We start from the raw sequence: 23,212 nt of genomic DNA, 5'->3' as shown, positions 1-23,212 counted from the left end.
CTGCAAAAACAACCATAAAACAAGTAACAAAATGACAATAAATGCATACCTATCAATGATTACTTTGAAGGTAAATGGACCCAACTCTCCGATCAAAAGACATAGGGTGATAGAATGGATGGAAAACAAGACCCATCTATATGCTGCCTACAAGAGACTTATTTCACACCTAAAGACATATGCAGATTGAAAGTGAAGGAGTGGAGAAGCATTTATCATGCAAATGGATGTGAAAAAAAAAAAGCCAGAGTAGCAAAACTTATATTGGACAAAATAGACTTTTTTTTTTTAACTTGTATTTATTTTTGAGACAGAGAGAGATAGAGCATGAACGGGGGAGGGCCAGAGAGAGAGGGAGACACAGAATCTGAAACAGGCTCCAGGCTCTGAGCTGTCAGCACAGAGCCTGACGCGGGGCTCGAACTCATGGGCCACGAGATCATGACCTGAGTTCGCCGAACTCAGACGCTTAAGCGACTGAGCCACCCAGGCGCCCCCAAAATAGACTTTAAAACAAAGACTGTAGCAAGAGACAAGGACACTATATAGTCATAAAGGGAACAATCCAACAATAACAATTGTAAATATTTATGCAGCCATGATGGGACCATCCAAATACTTAAAGCAGTTAATAACAAACATAAAGGAAGTAATCAATAGTAATAAATAATAGGAGAATTTAACACCCCTAAAAAACCAATAGAACAGATTAATGAAATGAGGAGTTGGTTATTTGAAAAGATCAACAAAATTGATAAACCTTTAGCCAGACTCAAAAAAAAAAAAAAAAAAAAGAGAGAGAGAGAGAGAGAGGACTCAAACAAAACCAGAAAGAGGAGAAATAACTGACACCACAGAAACACAAAGGACTATAAGAGAATATTTTGAAAATTATATGCCAGAAAATTGGACAACCTAGAAGAAATGGATAAATTCCTAAAAACATACAACCTCCCAAATTTGAATCAGGAAGAACTAGAAAAATTTGAACAGACCAATGACCACCAATGAAAATTGGATCAATAATCCCCAAACTCCCAACAAACCAAAGTCCAGGATCAGATGCTTCACGGGTGAATTCTACCAAAAATTTAAAGATAAGTTAGTACCTATTCTCAAACTATTCCAAAAAATAGAAAAGGAAGAAAAATTTGGAAATTCATTCTACAAGGCCTGCATTACCCTGATATCAAAACCAGATAAAGAAAAGAAGAGAACTACAGAACAATTATCTCTGATGAACATAGATACAAAAATCCTCAACAAAATACTGGCAAACCAAACCCAACAATACATTTAAAAAAATTATTCACCACGATTAGGGATACCTGGATGACTCAGTCAGTTAAGCATCTGACTCATGATTTCATTTCAGGTCATGATCCCAGGGTTATGGGATCAGACCTCCTTTGGGGTCCATGCTGAGTGTGGAGCCTGCTTAAGATTCTCTCCCTTCCTCCCTCTTCCCCTCTCTCCTGCTCATGTTTGCTCTCTCTCTCGCTCTCTCTCTCTCTCAAATAAAATTAAAACAATCATTTACCATGGTCAAGTGGGATTTATTCTTGGGATGCAAGTATGTCTCAATATTTGGAAATCAACGAATGTAATACATCACATCAATAAGAGAAAGGCACGTGATCATTTCTATAGATGCAGAAAAATTATTTGACAAAATACAACATCCATTCATGATAAAAACCCTCAACAGAGTGGGTTTAAAGGGAAGATACTTCAACATAATAAAGGCCGTATATGAAAAACCCACAGCTAATATCATACTCAATGGTGAAAAACAGAGCTTTCCCCCTAAGATCAGGAACAAGACAAGAGTGTCCTCTCTCACCACTTTTATTCAACATAGTACTGGAAGTCCTAGCCACAGCAATCAGAATGAAAAAAGGAATAAAAGGCATCCAAGTTAGTAAGGAAGAAGTAAAACTTTCACTACTTGCAGATGACATGATATGATATATTGAGAACCCTAAAGATTTCACCAAAAACTACTAGAACTGATAAATGAATTTAATAAAGTCCAGGATACAAAATTAGTGTACAGAAATCTGTTGCATTTCTATTCACTAATGATGCAAAAAAAGAGAAATTAAGAAAGCAATCCCATTTACAATTGCACAGAAAATAATAAAACACCTTGATGAAAGAAATTGAAGATGACACAAACACATAGAAAGATATTCCATGCCCATGGATTGGAAGAACAAATATTGTTAAAATATTTAACAAATATTGTTAAAATGGTAGTATTACTCAAAGCAACATACAGATTTAATGCAATTCCTATCAAAATACCAGCAGCATTTTTCCTAGAACAAAAAAAAAAAAAAAATCCTAAAATTTGTATGGAATGACAAAAACCCTGAAGAGTCAAAACAATCTTGATAACGAAAAATAAAGTTGGGGCGTCTGGGTGGCTCAGTCAGTTAAGCGTCCAACTTCTGCTCAGGTCATGATCTCGTGGTTTGTGGGTTTGAGCCCCACATCGGGCTCTGTGCTGACAGCTCAGAGCCTGGAACCTGCTTCGGATTCTGTGTCTTGCTCTCTCTCTGCCTCTCCCCTGCTCACGCTCTGTCTATCTCTGTCTCAAAATAAATAAAACATTAAAAAAAATTTTTTTTTAAGAAAAAGTTGGAGGCATCACAATTCGAGATTTCAAGTTATACTACAAGGCTGTAGTAATCAAAACAGTATGGTACTGGCACAAAAATAGACACATGGATCAATAAAACAGGATAGAAAAACCAGAAACAGGGGTGCCTGTGTGGCCTAGCTGGTTAAGCGGCCGACTTTGGCTCAGGTCATGATCTTGCAGTCCGTGAGTTTGAGCCCCGCGTTGGGCTCTGTGCTGACAGCTCAGAGCCTGGAGCCTGTTTCAGATTCTGTGTCTCCCTCTCTCTGACCCTCCCCCATTCATGCTCTGTCTCTCTCTGTCTCAAAAATAAATAAACATTAAAAAAAAATTAAAAAAAAAGAAAAAAACTGGAAACAAACCACAATTATAAGATACATTAATCTTCAACAAAAGAGGCAAGAATATGCAATGAGAAAAAAGCAGTCTCTTCAACAAATGGTTTTGAGAAAACTGGACAACTACATGCAGAAGAATGAAACTGGACCACTTTATTTCACCATACACAAATAATGGTCAAAATGGATTAAAGACCTAAATGTAAGATGTGAAACCATAAAATCCTAGAAGAGAGCATAGGCAGTAATTTCTCGGATATCAGCCATAGCAACATTTTTCTAGATATGTCTCCTGAAGCAAGGGAAATGAAAGCAAAAGTAAATTACTGAGACTACATCAAAATAAAAAGCTTCTGTACAGCAAAGGAAACAGTCAACAAAAGACAACAAAACTAAAAGACAACCTACTGAATGGGAGAAGATATTGCAAATGATATATCTGATAAAGGGTTAATATCAAAAATTTATAAAGAACTTACAAAACTCAACACCCAAAAAATAATCCAATTAAAAAATCAGCAGAAGACATGAACAGATACTTCTTCAAAGAAGACATCCAGATGGCCAACAGACACATGAAAAGATACTCAACAGCACTCATCATCAGGAAAATGCACATCAAAACCACAATGAGATATCACCTCACACCTGTCAGAATAGCTAAAATAAAAAAACACAAGTAACAAGTACTGGCAAGGATGTGGAGAAAAAGGAACCCTCATGCACTGTTAGTTGGAATGCAAACTGGTGCAGCCACTGTGGAAAAACAGTATGGTGGTTCCTCAAAAAATTAAAAATAGAACTACTCTACAGTCCAATAATCCCACTCTGGGTATTTACCCAAAGAATACAAAAGCACTGATTCTAAAGGATACATGCACCCTTATGTTCATTGCAGCATTATTTAAAATAGCCAAATTATGGAAGCAACCCAATGTCCATTGACAGATGAATGGATAAAGAAGATATAGATATAGACATAGATATAGATATAGATAGACATATAGATACACACACAATGGAATATTATTCAGCCATAAAAAATGAAATCTTGCTATCTCCAACCACATGGATGGAGCTAGCGAGTATAATGCCCAGTGAAATGTCAGGGAAAGACAAATATGATTTCACTCAATACATGGAATATAAGAAGCCAAACAAAAGATCAAAGGGAAAAAGAGAGAGAGATAAATCAAGAAACAAACTCAACTGCAGAGAACAAACTGATGGTTACAAGAACGAGGCGGGTGGAAGGATGGGTGAAATAGGTGAAGGAGATTAAGAATACACTTACTGTTTTGGCAGCATCTGAGAGAATGAAGACCATTCTCATCAATCAAACGACTGACATTCCAGAAAATGCTGACATCACTCTTAAGGGACCCACTGTTTTGTAAAGGGTCCTAGAGGAACCCTGTGAAGGGACTTCAGTCACATCATTGTAGAGCTCGGTGTTCTTGGAAAGAAAAAGAGAAGGCTCCAAGTTGACAAATGGTGGGGAAATAGAAAAGAATTGGCTATTGTTGTTTGCACCATCTATAGTCATGCACAGAACATGATGAAGGGTGTTACACTAGGTTTCCATTACAAGATGAGGTCTGTGTATGTCACTTCCCCCATCAATGCTGTTATTCAGGAGAATGGTTCTCTTATTGAAATTTGTAATTTCTTGGGTGAAAAATACATCCACAGGGTTCAGATGAAACCAGGTATTGCTGGTTCAGTATCTCAAGCCCAAAAAGAAGAGTTAATTCTTGAAGGAAATGACATTGAACTTGTATCAAACTCAGCTGCTTCGATTCACAAAGTCACAACAGTTAAAAACAAGGATATCAGAAAATTTGGGGATGATATCTATGTTTTTTTTTCTTTTTTTAATTTTATTTTTAATTTTTTAAAAATTTACATCCAAATTAATTAGCATATAGTGAAACAATGATTTCCGGAGTAGATTCCTTAATGCCCCTTAACCATTTAGCCCATTCCCCCTCCCACAACCCCTCCAGCAACCCTCAGTTTGTTCTCCATATTTATGAGTCTCTTCTGTTTTGTCCCCCTCCCTGTTTTATATTATTTTTGTTTCCCTTCCCTTATGTTCATCTGTTTTGTCTCTTAAAGTCTTCATATGAGTGAAGTCATATGATTTGTGTCTTTCTCTGACTGACTAGTTTCACTTAGCATAATACCCTCCAGTTCCATCCACGTAGTTGCAAATAGCAAGATATCATTCTTTTTGAGCCTTGTGATACATTTTTTTTTCAGTTTACTTATTTATTTTGAGAGAGACAGAGACTGTGCAAGTGAAGGAGGAGCAGAGAGAGAGGGTAAGAGAGGATCCCAAGCAGGCTCCATGCTGCCAGTGCAGGGCCACATGCGGGATTTGAGCTCACAAAACCATGAGATCATGACTTGAGCCAAAACTGAGAGATGCTTAACTGAGCCACCCAGCTGCCCCAAGACTTAGTGATATTTAAAAGATGCAATGAGGGGCGCCTGGGTGGCTCAGTGGGTTAAGCGGCGGACTTCAGCTCAGGTCATGATCTCGTAGTCCGTGAGTTCGAGCCCCACGTCAGGCTCTGTGCTGACAGCTCAGAGCCTGGAGCCTGTTTCAGATTCTGTGTCTCCCTCTCTCTGACCCTCCCCATTCATGCTCTGTCTGTCTCTGTCTCAAAAATAAATAAACGTTAAAAAAAAAATAAAAAATAAAAGATGCAATGAAAGCTGTATTGATTTGGGGGGGAAAAAAGAATATACTTATCATGATGAGCCCTGAGTAATGTATAGAATTGTTGAATTACTATAATGTACACCTGAAACTAATATAACAATGTATATTAAGTATATTTGAATTAAAATTAAAACGTTAAAAAAGTAGATGTATTTCATTGATATGTTGTATTTTAAAATGAAAAAACAAAATACAGTATCTACTAAATGCATCTGCCCCAAAAGTTGACATTGAAAATATAGCTATAAATATGAAATAAAAATGGAATTTAAAAAAAGGAGGAGAGGGAGAAGCCCAGGAAGAAGAAGAAAAGAAAAAATGTTAAGGATTATTATTGGGTGATTTTGTAATCATTTTGAAATTCAAAATGTTTTTAAATTGAATTTTCTGTCTTAGGTCTTTTAAAGATTACACCATATTTGCAGTCAACTGATAATATATGGATTTTTTTGGTATGAGGTTTCTAATGTATTAATATTCTTTACTTTTTAGATAAAAAACTCGAATGCATGATTAGGGGAATATATTTTACATTTTGATGAAAGAATAAATTATGTGGACTGAATGAAACTTTGGGGGCTCATGACTTAAGTATTATTTAAAAGTCTTCTCTAGAATTACTTTAATTGGTTATGAGTTCTCAGAAATAAAGTATAGCCTTGAAAATATAATCACTAAGCTATCAATTTTAAATATTTATTTTAATTATTTAAAGAAAAACTGATCTCTTTGTCTCAAAATCCTTCACTTAAGCAGAAGCACTCCTATTTTATATGCTAGGTACAATAGCAGGTAGGTGTGGTGGACATCACTGCTACTCCACAGTCTTTCCAACTCTCCTCCCCTTCTGGCACGTGAAATCATTGTTTTTCTACCTCCTTGAAGTTAGGTGCAGTCATGTGTCTTGCTTTGGCTAATGTGCAGAAGAGAAGTGCACCACTTGTAGGTGGCATTAAAGAGCCTGTTCATTACTCTTTATGTTTTCTCTTCCTTTTTTTTTGTGTTGACCTAGGAGGGTGCATGTTTCATAGAGTAAATGCTTCAGACAGTCATCCATGGAAGACAGGTTTCCAGGACCTGCAGACTTAGGGTGAGCAAGAAATAAAGTTTGTTCCATTTTTCACGAAGACTTGAGAGTTGTTTGTTACTACAGCATAATCAAGACCCTCTGATTATAGTTGGTAAATCAAAAAAGGTGGTTAAAACAAAGAATCTTAAACATACTGCATATGTAATTCTAATTAGTTTTAGTTTATAATAAGTAGGTGTGTATAAAATAATAAATATTTTTGTTGTTGTTAACCAACAGCTTTCCTTTGAATATGAATTTGTCAACCTGAGTTCCATGCTGTCTTTCGCTCATTACCACATAGATCATGCTTTGTATGTGATTTTTCCCTGGAACAAAGAGGTAAGGACCCGGGAGATGCATTCTGAGTGAATACTCTCCTGGCTTTTTACGTTGACCCCTTGCAAACATTTTGCACTTGTCTCTCTCCTTTAGGGTTTAGGTAAAGGGGATTAAGAGGTACAAACTTCCAGTTATAAAATAAATAAGTCATGAGGATGAAAATACAGCATAGAAAACATAGGTAATAATATTGTAATAACATTGTGTGGTGACAGATGGTAACTACACCTATCATTGTGAGAATTATGTAATGTATAGAATTGTCAAATCACTGTGTTTTACACCTGAAACTAATATAACATTGTATGTCAACTATACTTCAATTAAAAAAAAAAAAAACAGACACTTAAAAATATAAGCCTACTTTGACGGCATTTTTTACAGAGACTTACCTTTATCAAGTCTTTCTAAAACACTCTCCTTAGTTTTCATATGAATATCTGTCATTTTCACACTCTTGTTCATTAATATATGTGGTATTTAATGAAATTGTTTAACTTTAATAACAAGTATTAATGGTAGAAAATATTAGGAATCAACACAACTGTTTCTTAACAAGCACATAATTCATTCAGCTAGAGTAGAAGACTAAAGAATACTAGAGAATAACCTACTGATCATGAGTTTTGCTGCAGAGAGCACCAGTCCAGGCTTTACATTGGAGCCTAGAGAATCAGTATATTGGACACAAATCTGGTACATCTCAGGAATTCTAAATGACCTTCTTCCTTCTCCCTCTTAGGTGGCACCCACTCACACTAAGGTACCTTTCGTCTTGGGAAAGAAACTGAAGAGGTTTTCTCATAGTCTGGCTAGGAAATAGTGGAGTGAAAGTTCTAACCTAGACAGACTGATTCCTAACCAGGGTGAGAGAGGACAGGAAAATACTGAAATGGAGTTTGAGGCACATGATAGAAATAAGACAGCCTGGGTAGGAATGCTGATGCCAGATCAGAGGCTCTCTAAACAATTGCTCAGAAATTAAGCAGCCTCCAGGTAAAGTAAATCAGAGTGTAAACCTGCTCCTTTTGAAAGAGGAGCTATTTCTGCTTTTTATAATAATTTCTGCAGATGGCTGGAGTTTTCAAATGTTATTTCATTTATCCAGCCATTCAACAAATATTTAATAAATACCTGCTGGGCCATGGGAGATTTTAGGCACTGTGGATATACAGATATAATTAAGGTAAAGCCCAAACATTAAGAAATTTATTAGACTGATAGAGAAGACTGACAAGTACTCAAAAAACTAGAATAAAATAACAATAAACATGGGGTGTGAGCAGCACAGAGGAGTGTATCAAACACCTTGCCTGCGGCTAGAGGAGTGGAGAGACATCCCAGAGACAATGAAGAAGAGTAGAGTCCTGAGCACTGGACATCATTTTTCTAGGAGACAAGGGGAGGAAAGGACATTTTAGGCAGAAGGAATAGCACACAGCAGGAAATGGAATCATGAGTATAGTGCATTCCAGAAACAGCTGTTAACGTGGTAGATTTAGAGTATGGCCAGAAGAACCATATAATTCACCCACAAAACCAGGATGATACTTCTGAGAGTGAAATGGGGGTGCTTTTCATAATTGCTCTGGGACAACAGGAACAAACAGGCACTGTCCCAGGTAAACTAGGATGTTTGGTCACCCCAAGGGAGGAGGCTACAGAATGGGAAGGGTTTAGGAATCACTTAGACTTGAATTTGAAACAAGTCTTGGATGGTCAGAGGCAGAGTGACTGTGTTCAGTCAGTTATTTGGCTGACAATTTCCTCTCATCTGTAAAATGGAAATAATTTCTTCCTTGTAGGTTTGTGTTATGACTGTATGCGATAACACATATGCAGCTAGTATAAGCTAGATTATACTATGTGCCCAATAAATGTTTCCCCGGTGTCTACACTACCCCCACCATAGGACAGAGAAGGAGGATGAGGCTGGAGGGTTAGGCAAGTATTAGATTTCCATAGATCTTTTATATCATGCTAAGGAGTTTAAATTTAACCTGGAAAAAATAAGCAGAGGATTTATCCAATCATATTTGTGCTTTAGAAATTTGAGTCTGGCTGCAATGTTTAAGATATATAGCAAGGCAGTGAGTCATACTGAGGAGCTCCTGATGACCTCTGGCACTACAAAACTTTGAGATCTTCATATTTTTGGAGGAGACTTAACCTCTGCAGATGTTGGAAAATGGGGGTGGGTACAGCCTATCACTGTCTGGAGGAGTGGGAGGGAGAGCCAGCAATGGTGGTTTAGAATGGGAAGTTCTGACAACTCCCTAAAATCAGGTTCTCAGTGTAGTTCCAGACCTGCAGCATCCGGGAACTTGAATTTGCTAGAAAAGCAAATTCTAAACACTAAGTAGACCTACTGAATCAGCAAGTTGGCAGTGGGCGGGGGGGGGGGGGGGGGGGGGGTCCAATGATCTGTGTTTTAAACAGCCTGCTGGGATATTCGGATAGATATGAAAGTTTGGTAAATCCAATTCAAAGTATCCTGCAAGGCTAAAAATTAAATAGGAGATCGAGGTCTGTGACTCAAGAATAGTAATGAATATGTCCCTAAACTAAGGGAGAAACAGAGGTAGGCATTGAAGCCAAAATATAAAGCCAGGGATTTGGAGTACCAGGGAGATAAAAAGAAGGCACCCCTAATTGAGAAAATAAACAAGCAGTTGAGATGGTCTTTGGGAAACACCTGGAATAAGTATTATAGCTTGTTTTAGTTTCCTGCTGTAACAAAGCACCACAAACAGGGTGGCTTGAACAACAGAAAATTATTCTCTTATACCTCTGGAGGCTGGAAGCCAGAAACCAAGGGCTGCCTGGGTGGCCTGGTTAAGCATCCGACTTCGGCTCAGGTCATGATCATGACGTCACGATTCTGCGTCGGGCTCTGTGCTGACAGCTCAGAGCCCGGAGCCTGCTTCAGATCTGTGCCTCCCTCTCTCTGCCCCTCCCCTGCTCAAGCTCTGTCTCTCTGACTCTCTCTCTCAAAAATAAATAAACATTAAAAAAATTAAAATAAAAAAAAAGAAGCCAGAAACCAAGGTGTCAGGAGGGCTATGCTGTCTCCGAAGCTCTAGGTAGAACCCTTCCCTGCCTCGTTCTAGTTTCTGGTGGTGCTCCACCCTTGGTGCTCCATGACTTACAGGTGCAACACTCTGACCATGGCCTTCTGTGTGTGTGTCTCTCCCTCCACGTCTCTTCTTACAGCTCACAGTCATCTTGGAGTCCATTCTGATAACCTCATCTTAACTAATTACATCTGCAGCATTACTATTTCCAAATCAAGTCACATTCTGAGATACTAGGAATTAACACTTAAACATATTTTGGAGGCAGAACTAGGACATAAACCAGCCCATAACCCATAAACCAGCTCTTATAAGCTGGCACTGCATAGTTTGGGTCCCCTGAGAATGACCCTGAAACAGAGATTCATGTTTAAATAGTTTATTTGGCAAGACCAAGAAAATACCTTAGAGAATTGGGAAGGTGGGGCAGGGAAAAAGGCATTCAAGAAAGTGTGTGGGCAACTGGGGCTTAATCTGTTAGAGAACTCTGGGAAACATATAGAACCTATGCCTCGAACACAAAACAAAACCCAGAGGGGACTCAGGTGTTTTTATAGCCCCAGATGAGGGTACTCAGGGGTGCCATGAACTCTTAGGCATTTCCAATCTGCTACAAGCAAAGGAAGAATAGGTCTTACTGGCCAGGAAAGCCATTAGGTAAAGAGATGCTGGCAGTTGTCAGTCAGGCCAACATACGCAGAAATGGTCAAGAGTGAGGGCGGAAGTAACAGAGGTATCTGCTATAAGTGGAAGGTCTGGCTTTAGAAAAGTAGGATAAAATAAGGAAATAAATAAATGCAAACCTCACACATAAGTCAGCAAATTAATGGGTCAGGAAGTCTATACAATATAAAATGGCCAATTTGACTTTTAAAATTTCTCACTGAGTTGAGTTGATTTTGTTTACTTTAGACCAAAGCTTTATAGCCACTGAACTGTAAAACAACAACAACAACAACAACAACAACAAACAAACAAAATAGGGAAGGAAGGAAGGAAGGGAGAAAGATTTTATATGATTTTAATTATTGTAAAATTACTGATGAGACTATTTGGAGCTTTTCAAGATAGTTCATTTTTCCAGGGTTGGAAGAATTAAACAACAACAACAACAAAAGGAAAAGTAGGGAGAGATTCTCACAGCTTCCTACACCTCAGAAGGACACACCTGGACAGAGAGAATCTAAATAACCTGCCCATGATCGTTTAATGAAGTATAGAAATGTCTGGAAACAACGTTTTCTGCTTTGGCTTCTTTTTTGCTTCTTTAGCTCCTCAGCTGTGTCTAACTTATCTGGAAGACCAATATAAACTGAACTGGTATATGGTGCTCTTTTCTAAAGTGGCACAGTAGATTTCTTAGTATTAAGGGTTTTTTTTAAGTTTATTTATTTATTTTGAAAGAGAGAGAGAGCACTAGTGTACATGCATGTGTGAGCCAGGGGTGGGGTGGGGGGAAGAGTAAGGGGGGGGGGAGAGTTGGAGAGAGAGAGAGAGAGAGAGAGAAAGAGGACAATCTCAAGCAGGCTCTGCAATGTCAGTGGGGCTCCATCTCATAACCGTGAGATCGTGACCTGAGCCGAAATCAAGAGTCAGATGCTCAGCGGACTGAGACACAGGCGCCTATTAATGTTTATTTTTAAGGTGGACACCTCACATTTTTACATAGATAGAAGTTAATGCCACCATTATCTTATTTAAAAAAAGGAAACTGAAGCTCAGAGCTTTTTTGCTTAAGGTCATACAGCAAGTTTTTAATAGAATCAGGATTACAATTCAAGATTTTTTTTCTCTTTTATCTGCATTCTTTTCAACTAAATACAACTATTTTCTGGTTATTTAGGATATATATATACATTATGATCCAGCCATGGAGATTGCTTTCATAAAATATACTTCACTGGGGTTAGAGGCACTCCAACATAATTTGACCTTCTCATATTTGAACTGGGTGCCAGGAAAGCGGCAAATGTCAAAAAAAGTGTTTTTCTTCTTCACATATTGTGCTTTGTAACTCAAACATTTTGCATACAGAATGATGTTTCTTACCAATATAGTAATAAAAAATCCAGTGTGGTTAAATCATAATAACTTCAAATGATAACATAATTGAAGTTGTATGCAAAAAAGTTTAGCTAACAAAGAATAATTTTCAACACCAGAATAGCTAGCTGGTCCTGGAATAGTCAACGGAGGAAAGAGAATCCAATTATTACATTCCCAACATAGTATTTAATGGAGAATCAAAGCTTTATAGGCTCATAATTTATAATCATCTCATGCAAAAAAAAATCATGAAAATTATACTTGTGAGAAAATTTCAGTAAAGTTATACAAATAGATACAGATTTTATATTTTCTTTTGGCAATGATTAAAGTTAGAAGGAAAATTTTGTGTGAATCTCTAGATTCTTATAGATACAGTTTCAAATCCTGTCTCCCACCTATTAGTAGGTGGGATTGTCCTGTGTTTTGTCATCTGTATTCTCAAACTGTCCTGTGTTTTGTCATCTGTATTCTCAAACTTTTATCCCCATCTGCTAATGTAATGCCTGCCATACATTAAATGCCATTAAAAACTCATACTCTAAATAAAACTACTTGTAAGGATTATCAAGATAAATGACAAAGTCTGATATATTAAGTAGATACTCAATAAAAAATATTTTTATTCCCAGTCATGGTATGTGTTCTTTGTGCTATAGTATGGTACATGTTGGGAGAACTATGGAAAGACAGAGACTTTGGAATTAGACACACTGGGATTTATAAATCACAAATGTGCTACTTTGCAATGTAGTGACTATGGACACATAAATTAACTTCTCACAAACTCAGTTGTTTCTTCTCTACAATAAAAAACAGGAACAGTAAGCCTTCAATGTTGAGAATCAAATTAGCTTATGGATATATGTGGTTCTTTGATTTTAGTTTTTTTCATTTCTAAAATGGGAATTCCGGGGCGCCTGGGTGGCTCCGTCAATTAAGCGCCGACTTTGGCTCAGGTCATGATCTCGCGGTCCATGAGTTCAAGCCCCACATCCGGCTCTGTGCTGACATCTCAGAGCCTGGAATCTGCTTTATATTCTGCGTCTCCCTTTCTCTGCTCCTTCCCCACTTGTGCTCTCTCTCTGTCTCTCAAAAATAAATAAACATTAAAAAAAAATAAAATAAAATGGGAATTCCATTCTTTACTATCTTAAAATGTTGTTATGAAGGCCAATTTAAATAATGTATTTGAAAGTGAGTTTTTTAGAAGTCTAATTATTATAAAAATGTTAATTTTTATCACTAAAATTTTATTAAAATTATTAAATATTGTATCATTATCACTAAAATCTTTAAAATTAAAATATAATCTAAACATAATTTCTGATGAATAGTAATTTCTCCTATGAAGTGTATGCTTAACTTCCAAATTTAATCAGATCATGGAGTTGTTGAATATTATACCTTATGATTCAATATTTAAAACTTATTTGTAAGGGGCACACTGGGTGGCTCAGTCAGTTAATCGTCCAACTCTTGGTTTCAGCTCAGGCCATGATCTTCCGGTTCATGGGTTTGAGCCCCAAATGTGTAGAGCCTGCCTGGGATTCTCTCTCACTCCCTCTCTGCCCCTTCCCCCCACCCTGTGGTCATGTCTTCTCTCTTTCTCGCTCTCTCTCTTAAATATAAAAAAATTTAAAACTTTTTTGTGAATATTTAAGTTTCTAGCAAACCAAATATATGTATCTGCTAATGATTATTAACATTATGATTTTATTTTTATTTAAAACATTTTTTTTAACGTTTATTTATTTTTGAGACAGAGAGAGACAGAGCATGAATGGGGGAGGGTCAGAGAGAGGGAGACACAGAATCTGAAACAGGCTCTAGGCTCTAGGCTGTCAGCACAGAGCCCGACGCGGGGCTCGAACTCACAGACTGCGAGATCGTGACCTGAGCCAAAGTCGGCCACTTAACCGACTGAGCCACCCAGGCGCCACTATTTTTATTTTTAAAAGTTTCCTTTAATCAGTCAGCTCTACTCTATGTTAAATAATGATTTAATTGGTAAAGTGCCATTTTACATTACTTTTTAAGGTCTCACTGCTTTTTGAAATCATAACAGTGTAAAATGTTTTCCTGTAATGAAATTAACAAATTAGAAATATTGATTAATTCCAGTGGCTGAAGCCCCACAGGTAATTTCTGAATTGCAAGGTCCCTGCCCTGATGACACTTATATATGAAGTAAGATAAAAGACAGACGAGACTAACGTTGTCAGCAAAATATACATAAAGGAATGTAGTCTAGTGGGATATTAAAGCAAAGAGGGTAGGAAAGGGTGGCGGGTGGGTAGTGGGCTGTGTAAAAAAGGAGAGCTGGGAATGGCCTGGCATGTTCAGAGACTTGGGCCTTGGAAGTTATAGTCAGGCAATGGTGATGAGAAGAAACAGGAAATAAGTTGCTTGTGGGAGTCCGTGTTTCCCAGGCTTAAGAGGCAATGAATAGACACTTAGGATTTTTAGCTGAAGAATTACCAACTAAAAGTGAAGTTCTGGGGGATTAACTTGTCAGGGGCTTCTAGAGCTGAATAGAGTGGAGAAAGAGAACAGCTTCGAGGAATGTCAATAATTTGGGTATGACCTGAGTATGATGACAGTCATGGATTAAAGGTCAAGAAGCGAGTTACTACAGAATATTAAAACCTGTACTTATCAGGTGATCCAACAGGAATATAAGTTTGTCAGACAGGGGAGAAAGTTTGGAATTTCTTTGAGGGTGGCGGCTCGAGTGGGTAAAGGCATTGTGGATGATGTGACCCACTCCGGTATAGAATCGTGTCTAATCTCATGGGGCATCAAATTATAATAGTCTTTAACAGACTAGGGCTGGAGTCGCAAAAGTGGACTAGTTCTGTGAAGGAGAAAGCATGGGCTTGTACAGCTAACCCTGGTTTCAGATATGGAGCTCAGGGAAACAGATTTGGTGTGCCATAAATTTCCCCTTGATATTGTAGTCCCCTTGTATTGAAAGCTTTTCTCTAAGAGCCCCTCTTGTTCAAATTACCAGGTAAACTTTCTAGTTATGAAAGTCATTTCTAGCTATTTCAACCTTCACACATCAACCAACACACTTATACTCTGTTAAGTTGAACACCAAGAAAAGTTGTCGTTTTTCACATTTATTGTAACGGAATGTTCTTTGCAATGCTTTAGCTATGGCCACCTAAATGTCAACATTGTTAACAACACTGTCTCTAAATTAGATACCTCCGGGAAAGCTCTTTTAGTTGGAAGACTTTGCATGTTATAATACTTCCTATATTTGAATGTATTATTAATAAGAGGTAGCTAGCTTCCAAAGTATATGTACTTCCAGCCTCAGAAAGATATTTCCATTATTTTCATCATCTGGGTTTAAATTCAGCTTTGTATTTAAAAGTTTTATGATTGATTCGGAAAATGAGTGAACACAACCCAAAAGAAGTTTAGGATTTTAGTGTTTAAAATACCTTTTGCCAGTCTCGGAGTTGATTTTAATAAAAACACAACTGCAGACAATTGTCTATATTAAAAACATTAAAAAACATCCAGCTGTGTCCAGCTGTTTTGTCAGTTTAAGGGATCAGGATTTCTTCTTCCCTGCAAAAATGGAGATTTGGGTTTGGGGCTTTATCCCCCTATGCTCCTATGGTATCTCTTTCTCATGGTATCCACCTTAGAAAGTTATGTGAGAAGATTTTGGGGCCATGTGTTTGTGTGGTGCAAGGCAATTGAGAATATGGGTTCCTTTTTCCCTTCGGCTTTACACAAGTCATTTACATATTGAGCTCCCACAGTCATCTCCATTAGTCTTCCTCACTTCCTCTCAGTGCCTCCTCCAGGTGGGTTCTTAAGTCACTGAGGAAAATATTTCCTATCGTTAGCTGTGTTCCCCTTTCAGACATCCAAAAGCTACTGGACAAGAAGCAGTTCTTTTGTGCCTATTGAATTTCTTAAAAAAACAAAACAAAACAAAACAAAAAAACCCTTCTTACCTTTTTTTGTCATTGAGCTAGGAGAGAAGTCCAAGAGAAATTTATTTGTGCTCTCAAAGCCATACGATTCTTTAAAGTTATGATTGTTCACAGGAGCCTAGGCGGCTCAGTTGGTTAAGCGTCAGACTCTTGGTTTTGGCTCAGCTTATGATCTCACGGTTTGTGGGTTGGAGTGTTGCATCTGGCTCTGCACTGTCAGTGCTTGGGACTTTGTCTCCCTCTCTCTCTGCCCCTCCCTTGCTCATGCTCTCTCTCTCTCTCTCTCTCTCTCTCTCAAAGTAAATAAATAAACTTTTAAAAGGTAAAAAAATATTATGATTATTTAAAGTTATGTGAATTCTTCGTTAGCAGCTCACATTTACAGTTTCTAGTATTATTGTTATCCCAATAACAATGTTAGAATAAAAATTTGCACGTGTAAAACCTAATACTTTTCAGTTGTTCAGGCATTGAGAATAGGATTTCTTACCCACACTCATACAAACATCCACAACGAGTAGCAACTAATCCAAGTTTTAGGAACTCAGTAAGGATTTATTTCCCAAATAAAAATAAATGAGTGGTTGCTGATTTTCTTCCTTTTTACATACGTGGACAGACTTTAAGATATATAATTGAAATAGAATCTATATTTAAAGTTAACATAACAAAATACTATATCTCTACTCTCTATGTATCTATTTCAACATGTACATTTACTTGCAGCTCTAACTACATATACACGTGTTTTGTATCCAAACATATTTAATTTATTAGCACTGAATTGATTCCCCCAGTCTTCCCAGTATTCAGGCAGCAACATGGTTTAAAGATTAATTATAGTTTCCTTGATATCGAAAACTGAACACTTAACTGAAATTTAGAATTAGAGTTACATCTAGAGTCTTCATTGATGTCTCCTTTCTAATTACGGCAAAATGTAAATTGCAAGATAACAACTGAATGTTTCATTCTGTCGTGCTTCACATTGCCTCAAGAGTATGTGTGCTGAGTTGGTATAAGAGCGTTGATAAATATTAGCCAATAACTTGTCCAGCTGCTAATGTAAAGCATCTGCTCAAGTGCAAAACTCTCCTTCCTGGAAGTAAAAACGTGCAGGTAGGCTGGGCAGGTGAAATTTCTGCAACAGCAGCGCCCTTCAGGCCCAGGCAGCAGGAGGACACTGCAGAGAATGCCTCGCTCTTCCATTAGAATTGCTTTGGAGCTTATCCAAAAATGAAGACAATTGATCAATACTGCCCTAAACAATTATTTTTAACAAGAATATTGTAAGTTTTCAATCTAAAAATGACATGTAAATTATGTATCTGCATTCTGATTCTCCTCAAGCACTCTTACGTGCTACTGGCCTCAACGATGAAAAAACAGGAATTGATTCATAACATCACTGTGTATTGGAGCAGCCAAAAGAAGTTGCCAAATCCAGTCCCAAATTAAATTAATGGAACGATTTTTCTAAAGTACGTTCTTGATCACTGGAGATTGCACCCATGCAAGATCACTCGCATGATTTGAGTCCTTTACGTGCACTTGAACTTGAGAACCTCTGCAGGAGTTTTTGCCAGTCCCGGAAGGTTTGCGACTTTTCAGCACCGTGCTGTAGAATGTCTCCTTCTCCACCTATAATAATTACTGTTATTTTCAAGCTATTGTAAATTGAGCACGGCATCATTTATTTGATCAAGCTCTCCTGGCTTGTGTCACTTTAGCCCATTGTTCTCTCTGGCAGGTAAGTCTAATCCTATAGCTTTTTAACTTCAAGCCTAAAAGAGGAAAGCAGCACAGCCTGCCATGGCCAAGACATAAATGAATCTAGTTCATCTAACTCAAAGTGCCATGTTGCCTTTAGCATAATCCAAGTCACGAATGCTACCTTGTGTTCCTGGGCTTCCCTTCTATTTAGAGTAACTTTCAATTTCACACACTAACACTCTGTGCCAAAATCGAGTCTGTGACTGAATCGTGGAAAAGATGTAATTATTGCTTAGTTAGGTGCCTGCTCCATTGGATGGCCATGAGTCACTCTTGTCCTCTTCTTTCTTTCATTCTTTCTTTCTTTTTTTTGTCACAAGGCTCCTGTCCTTTAGATTCCTTCTCTCTGTGTAAAGGGCAAAGTCTCTCTAGACTGTTCCCACAGTGTCCTCAGTCCAATAGGTTACAAAGGTACTAACACACACACACACACACAAAAAAAGAAAAAAAAAAAAGTGGTACCCTTGGGAAAATCCATTTCTTCTGGGGTTGTTCCTGTTCCAATGAATGCGGACTTCTTTGAGCTGACAAATACGTTTAGCAACATCTCCGTACAAATGAGTACAGGTTATTTCATTCAGAGTCCAGGGAAAAAGCCTTCCCTTCCTGGATATGCATGAGGTGATGAATACACTCTTTTGGAACAAGGAAGCTTTATTTAAAAGACTCTTTGTATGCTGCTGAGTACCCTAATGAGCTATCCAGGGTGGTGCATCAGTGTGGGAGCCATCAGAGAAGGCCCCTACTCTCTGTTCACTAGCCCTGCTCTCCTTTGTTGTTGACTCACCAGTACTCGTCACTCCCCTGACTGAGTAGAAGAAAAAAAGTGACTTTCATTGTATAGCCCAAACCACCAAAGTCATCAGATTTATATATGGCAAACACTGGACATAGGAACCTGATCTCTTACTGCTTACGCCTATGAGGGAATCTCTCCTGGTAGGGATTTTGCGACTCCAAAAACAGATGCAGAAAATCTCAGTCTGAAAGCGTGAGGGACATGCTTGTGTGTGAAGTTCACCCTGTTTAATGAACCTTACACCACCGGTGAATCTGTTTAGATACAGTTGGCCAGAATGGATCTATACAAATAAAGTGAATAGTTAAGACAATGATCTAGATCACTTGGGCCCCAACTGCCTATTTCAGGAGTCATTGCAGAGTTTGCGTTAGAAAGATAATGCCTCAATTCTTCACTTCATGTGACATTTGCAGATTTGGTTTTAATGGAAATGTTTTCTTATCCTAATAGTCATGGACTTAAATTCACACTGCAGTTTGTTTATTTGAGACACAATTTATAATCACACATCTCTAAATTTACAATATTTTAGTAACATAGAGCCTGTGGAGAAAAAATAATCCAAAATTAAATCAGCTTCTAGATGAAGGTGAAATAAGTCTCTTGCTTAAAATATACAGATATTTAAGGTCAGGTGTGAGGGGTTTTTTTTTCCACCCGATTTATGTCAATTGTTGCCTTCAGTCCCCATTTGCCTTTTGGTGTATAATAATGATCTAACCTGGTACCATGCTCCAAAACACTACTACATCTACAGACACCCAAGAAATATGTATCTGAGGCCACACGAGTACAGATAATGTATTTTTGTAGAATGTCATTTGTGCCAAAGTATCATGAAACCCCGCGTGGTTGATTTGATTACAAGAAAGACAAGTAAGCATGTTACCCTGTTTCCTTCAGCTGGCAGCTGCCGATGTGGGCAATTCCAGGCAGAGAGTATCCTCAGTCCTTGAACATAATTTTACTCATGGAACTGAGAAGCTCAGTGACTTTGTGTGACACTCAACCATGCCTTCATGTTTTTGTTCCCCCTGCCTATATAATACGTTTCCTTTTAAGTGACAGGCTGAAAACTTGTGGCAGAGAGTAGAAATGAGTGAGAAAAGTTGTCTACAGGTAAACCCAAAAACTCACAACACAATTCTCATACTTTTGAAAAAGAAAATTACAGTTCTTCTCTCAAAATTAGGCAGCCAGGGTGAATTGCAGAATGTTTTATAATATACACCTAAAACCTGTACCTTCTGAGACAAGAAGAAAAAAGCCTGTTTCCTCTGGCCCATTAGCAGCTACTCGAATTTTGGCACTCTGTTCTGTTTGTTTTTAATTGAAACCTCAGTTATAATGAACCCATTGTGAGTAAGGGTGGAATGCCACTATCTGAACGCAGATCAGTTTGCCTGGAGTTTAAATGCAGGAGTATATTATGAAAGAGCAAATATCACATGCAGCTGACACCTTCCATACTAGTCCTTAGTAACCACGTGTCCACTATATAAAATTGGAGTTGGTGATTTAGATCTCTGTACTTAAAAAGGCAGCTCCCAAAACAAATGAAAATAGCGTTTGAGGGTGCAGTGATGGAAGCAATATGGAAATCGGCTAAGAAAGTAAACTCCTGTTGTGTATTCCTGTGCTTGTGTCCAAGGTGCTAATTACACTAAAGACAAGAATTAACAGGGAGAAAATATAGACGAGAAAGAGCTGTGACACCTAATTGTATTTACATAGATAAAGAGAGACTAGATGGGAGAAGAAAAGAAACAATGAGGAAAAAGTTCTCCATTTAGTCTCTAATTAGTTAAGAAACATTTAAATTAATAACACAATCTGAGTAATGCAGCTTATGCGGCATATATCACATTTTCAATTAATTCTTGAAATAGTTACTGGTGTCCTACTTTGTTTCCATTTTGGTAAATTGGCTTACAGTCACTTTTTGATGGGTGTCCCATAAAGTAAAAATTAGTAGCATCTCATCTGCCATTAACTACTCTTCTTGTAGCAAAACAATGTTAACATCTATAAAAGAAAAGACTTAAAATAAATATTGAAAGTGGCCCTATTGATTTATAAGTTTAACAATGGCATCAGAGGGGAAGAGAGGGGAATAAGTTTTACTAGCTTCCTTGTATAGACCTGTAGTAGAAAACCCCTTGATTGTCCATGTTTGATATAAAAGTGGTCACTCGGTGTTCATTATTCCTCATTGATATGATATAATCGTCATCTCTGGTATTTTGGAGTTCAGAGGAAAGGTCTGAGATTATAGTACTGCCTTTAAATGGCTAGCTTTTGTGCTAGAATTATGTAAAAATTTGCAATCTGCTGATTACGCTATTAGGGAGCTGCAGCCTCATTGACCTGATGTCATAGTTACCTTCGGAATTCTTAATGTCTCAAGGCAGACTATTACATGATCAAGGCCTGTACTTCTGAAAATTCTCTCATTTGATTGTGGCTGGATATCTTTGTGTGTGCGTGCACGCATGTACGTGCGTGCATTTAATTTTGAATGATTCGGAAAAAAACACTTTTGTGTGACCTACTTTTAAAAAGCCGTGATCTTTCAGCCTAGTGAGTCCAGCTACGTTTTTGTCTTTGTTTTTTATTTTGTATGCCTTCCCATGAAAAGTAGCCACTAAACCATGCATAGGTAACGGTTACAGAGGACCAGATATAAGCTAAATGGTGGTCATGTGTAACACTCAGGCAAATGATCTTGACACAGGAAAGTGAATTGAAGTAGTTAGAAAAACCATCAGTTTATTTCTAAGTTTTCTTTCCTAAAAGGAAGTATTATGACTCAAGTATAAAAGCATATTTTTGTTAAATTGATGAAAAGTGAATCAGAAATATTTCTTTTGATTTACAACTCTGTCATCAATGCATGCAAGTCCATGAGTACATTCTTTTAAAATTTTTCCTCTGAGGACTGGCTAATTATCTGTTACTCAACACCCTTTGCCCCCGTTTTTGCATTAATTTGTCTGTCCTAACAATATACCAGTATGGTTTAATCATATATATTTAACCTACTCAGCCTTTTGTGAAGGACATATTTATGTCTCAGAAAACCAAAATGATTCCACTTTGTTCTGACAGAATAACCTCCATTTCCTTCAACTGCCTGTTTTTAGGTGATATTCTTAGCAAGGGATTTTATTTACTAAATGACATTTCTGCTAACCTGGAAAGGAAGATCTCCATTCTTCAGATACTATCATTACCAAGCTTTAAAAAGACTTGATTGTACCATGTTAGGAAAACAGTGTCAGATTTTCCAACAAACTTTCTCCCCCTGTAATAACCGAGCATAAAAATGAACTTCAAGGGATTGAAATGACTACAAGGCAAATTAATGCAATCAAGTCTTTAGTAACAACTCTGTCCATATCTGTTAAATATTTTCAAACTATTCTAAAAAAAACACACCCAGAAGGCAAACTAACAGTGAATAGAAACAAAATGGTCAGCAGCGTGTGTCGCATGTTATTTGAATGGAAAGTAATTTATCGCGTCTGAAATAAAAGCTGTTTATTCTTGTGTTTCACTGTCTGTAACAATCTTTACCATTTATCTGTGAAAAAGTGAGAAACTGTACCGTTATTAGCATATGAATACTTGACACATCAAATTGGCTGTACAATAACAGAAGGACATTTGCTATTGGTGTATGCACACAGACAAAGCAGCCATTTTGAAAAAAAAAATGGAATGGTGTGGGTGGTTTAACCCTTTACTTATCCTAGGTTTCCCACTCCTGATTTTGACTGGAACAGTTTGGCAGTTAGAATCAGAATATTTTTATAACAAAAAAAAGTAATCAGGGGCCATTATGCTTACGATAATTATATTGATGCATTCACTCTACTAGAAAAAATAGAGCAGAATGACAATAAAGGAATTTGAGAGAGAGAGATTGTGGTGTGGTGTGTGTGTGTGTGTGTGTGTGTACATGCACGCGCAGGGTGGGGGAAGGGAGTGGAGTCTGGCAGTGTATAGCGGGTACAGAAATGAAACAATGCCTACGTACAGTTTTATTTCATGGCAACAACATAGTGGTCCTTGGGTCAGAGGTGTGAAACTATTTCTCAAAGAAGCTGCATACATAATTGAGGCCCTCTGAAGGGTTCCCAGTTGAAGTTGCCAGGCTACATTCATTTCAAAAGCAGAGCCATTTGTTATCAAATTTAAATTAACTCTGTGCACACTGAACTTGAATTTTAGAGCCCTGCTTACTTACAATTCTTAAAATAGTTGAGAAAGGAGAAAACACGGATCTGGGAAATAGAAATAAGACGGTCCCCTCAAGGAACTGCGGTAGTTCTCATGGAGGCCTGCAGTGTAACAATCTTTCACAGATTAAATTGAGAAGATCTATTTGGAATGATGAGAAACAAATCTGTATTTTCACATGCCATTTTTGTAGAC

General features: G+C 37.6%; 1 pseudogene; it reads left to right on the top strand.

Annotated features, from left to right (window-relative positions):
• Window positions 1–4,298: 4,298 nt before the first annotated feature.
• LOC102959661 overlaps window positions 4,299–23,212 on the top strand; it is a 91,739-nt pseudogene continuing 72,825 nt past the window's right edge.

Source organism: Panthera tigris, chromosome A1 (genome assembly GCF_018350195.1).
Source record: "Panthera tigris isolate Pti1 chromosome A1, P.tigris_Pti1_mat1.1, whole genome shotgun sequence".
NCBI lineage: Eukaryota > Metazoa > Chordata > Mammalia > Carnivora > Felidae > Panthera > Panthera tigris.
This window is presented reverse-complemented; position numbering and strand designations above follow the sequence as displayed.